Genomic DNA, 13,408 nt, shown 5'->3' with positions numbered 1-13,408 from the left:
AAACCCCCTATGACCGGCGGTGGCCACATCATGGGCGTGACTTAACATCAGGCTTCGGAATGAGGTAGGGACCACCCACTGATCATGGCCAGCTTGGGATTTCCTTACCAACAAACCGTCTTGGATTCGGAACCTTTTTGGACATTTCATCAACACTCTTAGGTCCTCTTTCCCAATGTAATCGGTATCCATCAGGGGAAAGTTCTCAGGGTCCTCAATGTGTTGGTAAAACTTACCAATTATTGGGTCCCCCTTCTGAGCTGTAATCAAATCAGCATCAGGGGTCTCCTTACTCCATTGTGCAGTTGAAAGATCATTGTGAGCATTTGTCTGGGACCTGGTGATAGCAGTGACCTGAATTTTCCCCAACAGGGACTCTATTTCTATTAGATCCCCTTGGATGGCCCCGGTTTTGGCCAGCTGATCAGCTAAGTCATTTCCAGTTTTGTCTGGTCCCTCTACTTTGAAATGACCCTTGATCTTTTTCCAGTAGATGGTCATCCCCTTCGATGTGACCAGATCATCAATATTTTGGATTAACTTCCCATGTTTCAGGGGTTTGTTATTAGCACATAACATGCCTCTGGTTTTCCAATTAACCAGGTGCTCCACGAACCCGTTCCGTACATAATCCGAATCTGTGATTATGACCAGTTCGTGGAGTTGATGTTGGACAGCAGTGAGGATGGCCTGAGGCACCGCCATCAATTCTGCCACCTGACTACTTCGGGGACCAATTTTGTATCCAGCGGAGGGTTCTGGGGACTCATTCACCCATGCATTCCCTACGCCGGCCACCAGTTCTTTCTCACCATTGTTGTCAACATGGTATGAGCATCCATCCACATAGACAGTGGGCATTCCCTCACACTTGTCTTCTTCAAAGACTTTGTGTGGGGAATTAAGGTATGCCTCCATGTTGTCCTTGATTTTTAGACTTTCGTCCTCGAGACAGTTTTCTCTGGCACAATCATGCAAGTCAGCCAGACCTTGCGCGAGGGGACTCTTCTTGATTTGGCCATATCTGACCTCCACAAGAAAGCCTTGCATTGACAGAATCCAGGAAGTAATTCGGGAATTACTCACATTTCCGGCCCGAATTCTGTCACTTTGGAGATATTGCAGAGGCTGGTGTGGAGTCTCCACTATGATGTGTTCCCCCTGGATGAACGGGCGGTAATTCTTCAATGCCCACACCGTTGCCAGGAGTGCCTTCTCACAATCATTGAATTTTTCCTCCACAGAGGATAAAGTTTTGCTCGCATAGGAGATTACTTTATTGACCTTGTCATGCTTTTGGTATAATACTGCCGTCAAGCACGTATTAGAGAACCCTGTCTCCAGGAAGAACTCCTTGTTTCTGACAGGGTAAGCTAGGCAAGGCGCTTGTGAGAGGCTTCTCTTGAGTTGTCTTACTGCCTCGGATTGTTCTGGACCCCATTCCCACCTAACCCCCCCTTCAAGAGATGAATCAGGGGTCTAGTGATCTCTGCGTAGCCTTCAATGAACTTTCTTCTGTAATTAGTCAGTCCAAGGAGGTTCCTTAGTTCCCGCAGAGTTGTGGGATCCTTCAGTTTCTGAAATGCTTCCACTTTCTTTTGCTGGGGACAGAGACCCTGAGGAGTAATCTCATGCCCCAAGAAATTAACATGGGTTCTACACCACTGTGCTTTCTGAAAGGAAAGTTTTGCTCCAGCGGCCCTCAACTGGGTCAGAACATAACGGATCTCCGCTATGTGTTCCTCCACAGATGAACTTTTGATGAGGACATCATCTTCATAAGCCAGGTTGCCCCTCGCACCCAGGTCGGGCATGGCCTTATGTAGGAAAATGTTGAATTCATTGCCGGAGTTGAGGTATCCGAAGGGATTCCGGGTCCATGTGTACTGTTGGCCCCCAAAGGTAAAAGCCAGTTTGTATTGGTCCTCCCTACTGACAGGCGCGGACCAGTATCCATTGGTCAGGTCTATTGCTGTGAATACCTGTGACCCCTGGATCTGGGCCAGCCCTTGGTCAATGTAGGGCAGAGGCCATCGGGAAGTATGGACCCGTTTGTTGAGCTCCCTAAGGTCGGCACAGAGTCTCCACTGACCGTTTGGCTTCAATATTCCCAGCACCGGATTATTGAAGGTGCTGTGTACTGGACGGATTATTCCCCGGGACTCAAGGTTCTTAATTATTTCAGTAAGGGACTCAATGGATGCGAGAGGCAAGCGATATTGCTTCACAAACACTGGAGTCATTCCAGGGTCCGTGGGAATTGTTGTTGTGTGGATGTCGGTGCGACCACAGTCATATGAGTCTACCGCAAAGAGATCTTGGAAATCCAAGAAAACTTGTTTCAACTTTTGCTTCTGTTCCAGCGTCACGAGGCATCAGCTAGGTTGACTCTCTCTTCCACCATCTGCCTGAGCCTGGAAAGACTTCTGGTTTGGCTATCTCAGCGGCCTCCTCCAGCTGGGTGGAGAAGTCCCTGGTCAGAGTGCTGATTTGGACTGGAGGCTTCAGGTGGGAAAGGCAGCCCTCATGGACCTGGAAAATCACCTCATCCCTCCTGAAGTCACAAGTCACATCTTCCTTACCATAAGGGCAAGAAGTGTACACCAGGAAGTTCCCCCCATGCCGGGTGAAAATCCTGTCTGGTGTTGTATTGTCATCACTGTCATTGTCAAAACAGTCCTTGGGGATTAGTCCTAACAGTTCATTTCCTAAATCAATGGAGAAATGTAGGTCATCAACCGCCATTCCAAAAATGGTGCCTGCGGCTAGAGTAATACTCTGTAAGTCGCTGTTATCCACCTCTATTGGAAGGGTGTCATGTTTTATGTTGACTAATGGTGTTGGGTTTACCCCTAACCCTTGCTGTTGGAGAGAAGCATTTAGATGAATATAAGCATCAGGGGTTTTCAATTTTTGTCCTCTTTTAACTTTCACTTCCAGGGAGAATTGTCGGGTCCTTTCTGGGATGGTGACTTCCTCTTTAATCTGAATTTCAACTGCATAAGGTAGCAATTGAGCTGACCTAAATGCTTTTTCTGGATCATCAAAGCCCATGGGATTATCCGCTAATTGGGACCAGGCTTTGAAGTTTATTAGGTCCAAACTAATGGCAAAGCGATTGAGAATGTCGCTGCCTAAGTAAAAGGTGGCAGTGACGTCTCGCAAGACCCAACAATTATGGAGTATGCTCTTGTTGCCAATGGAGATTTTGAGCATACACCTGCTTGGCAGGAGATGTTTCGAATTGGGTGTTTCCAGATCCATTTCCCATTTGTCTATCAGTTTGAATGTGGGAATGGCTGGATCTTTTGGGAGTTGGTGGAACATGGCTTCGCTGATGAAGCTCTTACCGTTGTTCACACACACTCGAGCGAGAACAGAGTCCTTCCCATCATTTAACTGAACAGGGATGAACAACTGATCTCCAATTTGCTAAATATCAGCCAGGCTCTGAGCTGATTTCACATCTTTCTGGACTATAGGAGTGGGAGTGTCTGATTGTGGATTGGTAAAGAATTTCAGAGTGTTTCCTTCCAGTGTGGAATACCACCTTAAACTGGAAGGAAGGTTGATTTTCAAAAATAGAGAGGACCCCCACCACCAGTCTGTTGTCCTACTGCTATTACTGTCACGTCTGGAATTTGGTTGTTCTGTAAGTGAAATTCTACTTGGTCTGATTTTTGTTCAACCATGTGGCAGGTGCCGTTTAAACTAACATGATTGACACTCTGTTTTAATTTTATTGGTCGGCTAGTCTGGGTCCAGAGGACCTTGTTTACGCAATCTATTAGGGGTGACAACCTTCTCAGGAGGTCATTCCCTAGTAAACAAGGGGTGCCCTCTGGAGTCACTACTATGACTGGGTGTTTCACCTTGTGTCGCCCAATTTTGATGTCCAAATCTGCAGTCCCTTCGATGGGAATTTCCTTCCCGTCAAAGTTCTGCGGTTGTCCAGGAAGAGGTGTGAGAGGAATGCGGTAATTCTCCCCCCTTCCTGCATTTAGTTCATCAAAGGCCCTTTTGGACAGAAGGGTAGCTTGGGATCCAGTGTCCACCAGTGCCAAAATTGTACCCTGCCCCTGTACTTGTACCGGGGCATAGTATCTTCCCTCCTTCTCCTCAAGGGGGCACAGATAATGCACATTTTTGGACAACTGGTGGGCTAAGTTTCTGGTTTTGGACATGGCGAGAGAAGAGATTTGGGCAGAATTATGTGGAGAGCCTGGGGAATCTGAAAGAAAAAGTTGGCAACTGGAAATGGTTTCGGGTTCTGGGCTGCCCCCCCCTTTTTGGAGGCAGCCATCAGGATAGGTTTGACCCATGGGATTTTGGTATTGTTGGTTCTGGGATAGATTGATGGGCGGCGACAGCTCAATCCCCACATCTACCCAGTCTGTTGATTCGGTTTTAGGTTCCCCTGGTTCCGGTTCAGGGCCGCCCCTGCCTTTTGGGAGGCTGTCATCAGGATGGGTTTGAACAAGGGGTTTTTGGTTTTGTTGGTTCTGGGATAGGATGATGGGCGGCGACAGCTCAATACCCACATCTACCCAGTCTGGGTTGAAATCCCTTGGGACCCATTTTTCCTTGGGAGGAGTTCCCCCAACTCTGAAGGAGAAGATCCTTTCCCCAGGATCCTCTGAGGATCCCTCTCCCTCAAGTTGGAAGACCTGTACCTCCTCCACAAAATGGGTCTGTTTGGGTCCTTTGTTTCTCCTACCTCCTCTCTGCTCCTTGGGTGGCAGACTTTCAGGGGTAGGAGATTTTGCTTCCGGTTCCTGGTTTTCCAGGGGCTGTTTACAAGTTGGGAAGGAAGCTTCCTCCAAGGCTTTACACCCCCCTTCCCCTTGTGCCTCCTCCCTGGGAACGGGTGGGTTATCGGGGTGCTGCCCCCGTCATTGTTCTGGAGCACCAGGCCCAGAGTTTGGGGCATTCTGCGATGGCATGCTCATCTGAGGGTTCTGTCGAGCCCTCAGCATGCGGCCCAAATCCTGTGCCATGTTCTGAACCTGGCGCTCTAATTGGGAAACCCGCTCAGGCTGATATAGGGCTCTATTTTCGAGCCTGGGCTGATCCCGGGAAGGGTAGCTATCCCTTCTCTGGTAATACCCCAGGTTGGGAAGATTTGGGTACCCCTCCACCCTTGGCCTCCCCTCTCCCAGATTAGGCGGTCTGGGCTCAGGGAATTGTGGAAAGAAGGATGGATGAGTTTGGGGCTGGAAACCTTGTGGATACCTGGGGGAAAAGTTTGGCCCAGGGTTTGGTGAATTTTTGCCCTCCTGTGGGAAGTTTGGAGGGAGGTTCTCTGGGTTAGGTGCTTGACTGGATCCCCCCCCTTGGGCTGGAGTGGAGTCCACACATAACCCAGGATTGGTCGGTTTCCCTTGTCTGTGTCTGTGACTGGCCCAAGGGCCTTCTGGGCTGTGAATTATTTGGCGCAGGCAGGCTTTTAGGCCCCCCCATCTCCAAATCTAAAACGGGGGCAATCTTGGCAGCAGCAGGGGTGCTGTTGGTTTTGGGGTTTTTCTGCGCATTACTTTTATTTTCTATGGGTTTCTGCACCTTATAGATCCGGGTGGCTTGAAAATCTCTCACAAGCTGGGTCATTATGTACTTGGGAAGAGCATGGAAAAATGTGTTGATGAATTCTCTGCTGTCCGTGCGCACCCTTCTGGTGGTCTGCGCAAAGGCACGCTTCAATTCTTGCACGAATTCTTGTGGGGCCTGATCCTCCCCACATTGCAAATTGTAAGCTGCCTTGCAAGCCTCTTGGGGATTTCTATGTACAGAAAAATGTTTCAAGATGGCCGCCCTACATGTGGACCATCTTGAATGGTTTTGGTCCTCCAGCCCCGCAAAGAAACTGGAGTATTCAGGGGAGAATGTCTATTTGACGTACTGGATGCAGCTACTGCTGTCCTTCAAATGGAAAGTCTCCATCATTTGCTCATAGAGCTCCAAGTGTTCCCAAACAGAATACTTGGCGTTCCTATGATAAGGCGTGATGACACTCCTCATTGCCTTAATCTGTTTTAAGGGGTCCTTATGCAAGGCCCTTTTCACCTAATTGGCCTTTTTGGTTCGGGTAACCCTGGTCCATTCATCCTCTGATTCAGAAGCACTGCTCCCAGAGGTGCCCGTCTGATCTTCCAGGTTTTCCTGGATTCTGCGAGCCTGGGAATAGCTGGCAGAATGTGGGGACCTAAGTCTTCAGATCCCTCCTTGCTACCAGAATTTGATGGGTACCCCCCCCCCCCAGTGACCTAACTGGGCAGAGGTTTTTAGGATGCCCTTAGGGGGCCTAATTTCCTGGGGTTCCCCACTAAATTGCACTGTACTTAGGTGCCCATACCCGGATGCCCTAGGGCTTCTGAGGTTATGCTCAGGTGTTTCCCTTTCCCAGCGAACTTCATCTCCGTCAGCCCCTGCTCCCTGTTGCAATGCAAGAGCCTGCGCTTTCAGTTCCTCAGTTAAGGCCTTACTAGACTCTATCAGTCTCTCCTGCATGGCTACCTGTTGCTGGAGCCTATCATTGTACTGACAGAGAGCCTCATTTTCTCTCTGTGCCTCCTGATTGGTCCTGGAGTACTGGGCCAGTCTCTGCTTCAGGAGGGTTACCTCCTGAGTCCCATCCCTACTGGCCTGCTCCTTTCTCGCCAGAGCCTCTTCCACCCTCCTGGTGTGCTCTAACAAGCCCTGATGCTCTTTTTGGAGGTCACCCAGCCCCTGAAGGGCCAAGTGATTTTCTTCAATTTTTCTTTTTAAATGGCAGACTTCCTGGCCTAAGGTATCCCTTTCCTGACCAAGAGCCTGCATTTGTGACGCCAGGTCATCCGTCTGCCTTTGAAAGGCACCAGCTTTCTGGCGTTCTTCATCAAACTCTGCCTGGGTATCCAGGTCTTTCAAAATCAATTTATTGCTTTCCTCTTTCTCTCTGTCTAGTTGGATTTGCAGGGTGGCTACCTGCTCTGTGCATGCCCTGTTATCTGTTGCTCCAGCTTTTTCTGGCTCTGCAGTAAGGAGTCCAAACTGTCTTGGTGCTCCTTCTGCAAAGCCAGAATTCTGGTATCCTGATCTGTCTTTTCCTGTTGCAGTATATCCATGTCCTCTTTTATTTTAATGATATACTGCCTACTATCATTTTCTGACTCCTGGCTCCTCTGCAGCCTCTGCTCAGAAGAGACCAGGTCAGATTGGGCCTTCTCTAATGCCAACAGTTGCCTACTTGCCAGATCTTGGCCTTCAGCACATTTGTCCTGCATGGCTCCCATATATAGATACAAATATGCCGCTATCCTAACCATCTTGTCGTGTTCATCTTTAGCTTTAGGAGCCATATATAGTTCACTCAGGGCCACATGTAAGGGATCCTGATCTCTCCAGATATCAAACCCAGTTGCAGTGACCTGTTGTGTGATTGCCTGCAACCATGCATCCTGGCCCTGCTCAGTCCATTCACCTCTCACAAATAGCTTATGTAAGAAGTGCTCTCTGGCTATTTTGATGTCTACCAGTGTCATAATTCCGAATTTGAGTTCCTTCCTGATTTACAGAAGTTTGTATTTTATTTTGCAAAACAGACCGTTTCCTTAGAGCGTTCCTTTGAGGAGTGTTTTCACAGTGTAAAACAGCGTGGTGATCTAACCGGATATGTGTATCCGGTCAGTTGGCACACTGTATTAAGCTGCACAAGTGGTAAACCTAATCCAGAATCTCCGGCTACGAGCCACCACTTTGTAAGCGGATTCAATTCAACACTACAGCTAAGTCAATGCCTAGTCTGGGATGCTGAGGGAAACCCTTATTGATATATTTTTATGTCCAGTGCGTTTACTCTGGATGACAACCCTTATATAACACCCCTCTCTTAGAATCCCCCTCACTCCACTGAGCCAAGAAGTAGGTTTGTTTTGCAAATTAAAAGGTTTATTTGAAAATTAAACAATATATATCTATCACCCTTTTATAGTAAATTAATATTTGATATCACACTTGAGAATATGATGTTGATCAACAATGGATAATGTTATAGTGGTACACTCTTTTTAATGGCTTAGAAGTTGATATAGAGAGGATACAGTAGCTGAGAATGCTTTTATGGCTTCAAGGACAATGCAATGATGAATGAAAATGCTTTGACAATTCACCCTCCCACCCCCCTCTATGCAAGATAAAGAGATGGGAGGAAAGCACACAGTTCTCAGGAATGCAATCAAATATAATTCAGTTCCCCCCGAGCAAGCTTAGAGGAAAACAGGTAGGAGTTTTAAACACAGGCAAAATCCTTTTATGTGGTTGCAATTAAGTGAAAAATATGCTAAAAAGGCTTTCAATTCCCTATTGGGGGTTCAGGGTAGTTGATAGATACTTTGAATCAGTTCAGGATCACTTTAGCAATGCTCTATGAATGATTGTCAGGTTGCACACGAATTTCAGCAAGGAAAGCAAGGACAAATCTTTTTACACGTGGCTGAAATTAAGCAAAATGTCAAATCGCGGCAAATTTAGTCGCGTGCGTCGAGCGCAATTACGGAGGCACTATAAGGAGTAGGAAGTCGGTTCTAGGCTTGTTGGAAAGCTTAGAATCTTAGCTTTAAGATGACAGTTAGAACTCGCCAAACGGTTCCGGAGATACGGCCGATTTAGTAAAGGTAGTTTTTCGGATTTGAAATTTCAAAGCTCAGAATGACAGTTTTCAGTTTTAAAGATGACAGAAAGACACGATTTTAGGAGGCAGTTCTAATAGGCTAAAATAGTTTAAATTAGATTATTTTAAACTAAGAGATTGGTTTTGGCACAGTGCTAGCTGGGTACTCACACTAGATTTTGGACAGGAATGCGTCACCGATCGGGTCAGGACTGGCTGGACTTCTGCTAGCAGTTCTTCACAGCGATCTGGTCTCTGGTTCTCTCTAGTTCCGGATACAGCACTGCTTTCTGGATACTGCTACAGGTTCTTGGCAAAGAATTCAAACAGCTTGCCCGGCTGTTGAATAGTTTGGTTGGTTTTGAAGCCTGCTGAAGAGGATTCAGCTTGTGGATTCAGGCCTCTCTGCTACAAATTCTGGAGTTAATTTCTGGTCTCTGAAGATTGATGGATTTGAAGTCTGGATCTCTGGATGTGAAGTCTGAAGTCTCCCGGCAAAGCGTCCCACAAGAAAGTGGAAAGTGAATCGTCTACCTGGGTTTCAATGTTCCTTTTATGTGTTTTGAAAATGGGTGTGTGCCTGAGCCTAGCTAAGTCTGCCCCTCTCAATTATCATTGGCCAAGCTTTCCTCTCTCCCTTGATTGGGGGAAAGAAATGGAGTGTCAGAGTGATGCTGTAGGTTTTATAGTCAGAGGAACCTCCCCTTGTCAAATTGCACACAAATCTATTTCTGATCCAAATACATATTTATCTATGTACCATTTTTGCTAATGTTATAGGTCCAGTTAACATATTTTCTGTAGCACCAAACCATCCGATCCCTGTCTTTGTAAGATGTCGTGTCCACTTATGACAGAATTCTCCCCTTTTCATCCAGATAACGACTTCTAAACCTTTCCAGATTTTACACAAATGTGCACCAGGGATATGGGTTTCAGATGATAAAGTGTCAGATTTTTAACATGCATACAATTGGAGTAACAACCCTTTTTTCCGCTACTATCCCCAAGAACATACTACAGGGTCCTAACACCTCTTAAAATGTGCACGGAACAATCGCAAGAATGATGATGTTATTTATATAATTTTGACAAGTTCGCACTGTGAATTATCCATCTTTTTAAAATCATGCTCTGGCCCCAAAGGGGTGTGGTTTTCCAAAGCACATGGTGGAATTTCTGGTTTATCCACTTCCCCCAAGCTCAGCTTGCTCTCACAGGCACAGCCCCTCCCAGTTTCTACCAAGAGGAAGCCATTTTACGACTCCCCCAATATAACATTTGCCTGAGTCCAGGACAGGGCTTTGTTCAACTTCCTGCAGTCTGCAGGTACCACTCCCCTAATTCAATCAGAGAGGTGTCACCTCCTTTTGGCGGGGGCAGCAGGATGTAGCCAGGCCTGGGAAGTGTTGTTGAGCAAGTTCAACTCCTGTCGGGGGTAGTTGTCAGGCAGAATTCAGCTAAATGTCACTTTAGTTCCCAGTTTTCTACATTCAAATCCAACTTACAATGTTTGCACATGCAGCTAGAATGCTGATTCTAAGTTCAAAACTATGACATTTAAACAATTGCAATCTATGTGAAACTCACAAGTAGGTCACTCATTTATTCTAAACATTTCGATTTTAGTGGCTTTAAACCCAAATTCACTTAAGCTGCTGACATCCCCAGCTATTTTGTATATATACATTAAATAATTACTTCCTTCAAGTCATTTCAGAATATAGTTTTACATTGTATCCACCTCTTAGCAAGTCTTTCCTTGGCCTGGTTTGGGTTCATTTGTTCAGTTTTACACAAAAGTCTGGTGGTTTTAAAACGCTGGCTTTCTGATAGTGGTGAGCACCAGTATTGCATCCATTTTTGACATTAAAAAAATGAATTCCCCACAGTTCTGGGTTACTTTTGGCAATCAGCATTGCCATTCCCAATGGTTTCAGGCTACTGTGTGTGTAGCCCAATGGTGGTTTTAGGCAGTGCCCTCCTGTGCTCACAACATAGGCAAAAATGGGTGGCAGCCTATTCTTCATGTTTTCCCTGTGCACTCTCTGGGGAGTTCTGGCCATCATGATGTTTTCAATGCCAGTAATGCACAGTTTTATGGTAGGGCTTGGATGCATGGGTAAAAACATCCCACACACATCACCGAATCAGCCTTACTAGATCTGCAGACCGAGATGCTAGGTATATTGGACAAGGGCAAATCAGGTCTCCTGATATTACTGGACCTCTGGGCAGCCTTTGATCTGCTTGATCACAAGAGGCGCTGAGAGGCCCTAGGACTCTCAGGAAACTGCTCACCAGAGGCAACAGAATGGATATCATAATTTCTACAAGACAGACAATCCAGGATTGTCTGGGGAAATAAGGCCTCCGGAACCAAACCAGTGGACTGTGGAGTCCCGCAGGGAGCTAGTTTCTCTCCCCTACTGTTTAACCTGTATATGCAATGCCTATGTACCATGCTAACTCAACTGGGAATATTCTTTACTAATTTCGCCGACGATACTCAGTTGGTATTCGAGCTTAGTGGAGACTATAATCAAGACAGTGAAAAACCTACGACTATATACAACATCGTCTAGGGCTGAATGAAAGACAACTGGATGTGTTTGAATGGGACAAAAATGGAACTAATGATCTTTGGATCCACACACACCAAGAAAAAACGAACTCCTTCATACTCCGCATTCAGTTTAAAAAATGCCCTAATTCCAATATCCGAGAAATTAAAGACACTGGGAGTCTACTTACAAGCCTCACTAGGAGCAGAGGCCCATACAGCATATTTAAAAAGGAACTGTCAATACCACCAAAAACTCCTGAGAAAAATTAGACCCTTGCTTAACCAAAAAAACAGCATTACCATAGCCAGAGCAACTATACTGTCAAGACTGGACTACGGCAACTCCTTACTTCTGGGAGCTAATATGAAATGCCTGAAGCAATGCCAGGTAATTCAGAATAATGCCGTTAGGACAATCACGGGTAGGCCAAGGAGGGGACACATCACAGGCGATAGGAAAGATCTACACTGGCTGGCCATGGAGGAGAGAATTACTTTTAAATCCCTCACAATGGTCCACCGATGCTTGTATGGCAAAGCCCCAGCATACTTGAAAAAACACTTCAAGTGGCATGAACCATCTAGAAATTTAAGATCCTCCAACAAAGGTCTTCTCCAGACAACCCCAGCTAAAAAGCAAAACAGCCTGGGCAAGGCCTTTCCAAACAGAAGCATCCATAAATGGAATGAACTTCCCGTATCCTTGAAATTAGAAACCAACTACATACTCTTCAGAAAGAAGTTAAAGACCCTACTCTTTAAATAAACTGGACTAGCGACCTCTCTCAGCTCCCCATGATACGATCTTCTGTGTGTCTATTCTTGTCCCGTTTTTGCAATCACTGTCCTGTCTTTTTGGAATGCGCTCTGATGCCTGCAGACTTAAGCGCCATATAAATAAATAAATAAATAAATAAATAAATAAATGAATAAATAAATTCAAATATTTTACTGCTGAATAGTGGTATAATGTTGAACACACCTTTTTAAATGGTATATTCCCTTTTTGACTGCTACCATACTCTCTCCGCTGTTATGCCTGTAACCTCACTACCTTACTATATAACATGTATGCTAACCAACAAGTACTTAACACGTAAATTGTATGTATGTAACAGATACACGTTATGCTTAACCTAATACCAAGACCTGCTCCCATGTAACCAGCACCTAAGTAAATATTCTTGTAACAGCGCCACGTTGCTCGAGGGCTGTTCTGCGCTTTATAAATGGAAATAAATAAAAATAAATACAGATCTTTTCGATACTTGTGATTCTTAGATTGCTAAAACTACGTCTTATGCCTCACTCACAAATATTGTTTCGTAACTACTTATGTCCCCCCTCATTTCCTTATCCCACTTAAAGCACTGTTTAGGGGAGAGCTCACACCCAATGCAAATCCCAATATGAGCAGATCTGCAATAGCTCACAGTGCTGTGGGACAGAGACAGACTCACAAGAACATGTCCCCAATATAACCCAGTACTTTGTTTGATCCAGGGCACATATTGTTCTGTCCTTGGCATCGCTCTTTAGGTCTCGGCCAGTTGACTTTCCTATTTTGTTCTCTAAATAACATGGTAGGACTGTTGTCAGAAATTGTTGGCGGACTGGAATGCGAAAGAAGCTTTAGGCAAATATTGGCACCGGGAGAAAAGTCAACTTTGATGTTTGCAACATCCGCTCTTGGACAAGTTGAACTTTCCTTTTTATTTGGTTCAGCAATTTTGTTTAACATATGGCTACTTCATCCCAGGGGTATTGGACTGCTTCATAGTAAGCAAACTATGGCAATCGTTTGGGTCCTATAAGATTTTAGCAAAGAGAGAATAGGAATGTTAAGAAATAATGACATGGAAGAAGTGAATGTAAACAGAACGTTGGCTTTGGTGTGTGGGACGAGATTATCATCGCTATAAAAGGAAGCACCATGACGGCCATTTTGAAAAATACAATCCATCCAATATATCGAGATAGGAGTGCCATCCAGACACCCAGCTAAGGCCAAACATGTCCACTAGAAAGGGCAACTACTCTATTGAGCTCTGTGGGACTGCCTTTTTACTGAGGAAATTACTTTTGTGTGAAAAGCGAACGTTACCTGCTGCTAGCCCCATCCCAGCACTGCGAGCTGCCAAGAGGCTCTTGCTGGGTGTGCTTACTTCCTGGAGGAGGTGGAGCCGAATTGCGGGCAC

This window comes from Ambystoma mexicanum, chromosome 2p (genome assembly GCF_040938575.1).
Source record: "Ambystoma mexicanum isolate Mex_15411 chromosome 2p, UKY_AmexF1_1, whole genome shotgun sequence".
NCBI classification, from domain to species: domain Eukaryota; kingdom Metazoa; phylum Chordata; class Amphibia; order Caudata; family Ambystomatidae; genus Ambystoma; species Ambystoma mexicanum.
This window is presented reverse-complemented; position numbering follows the sequence as displayed.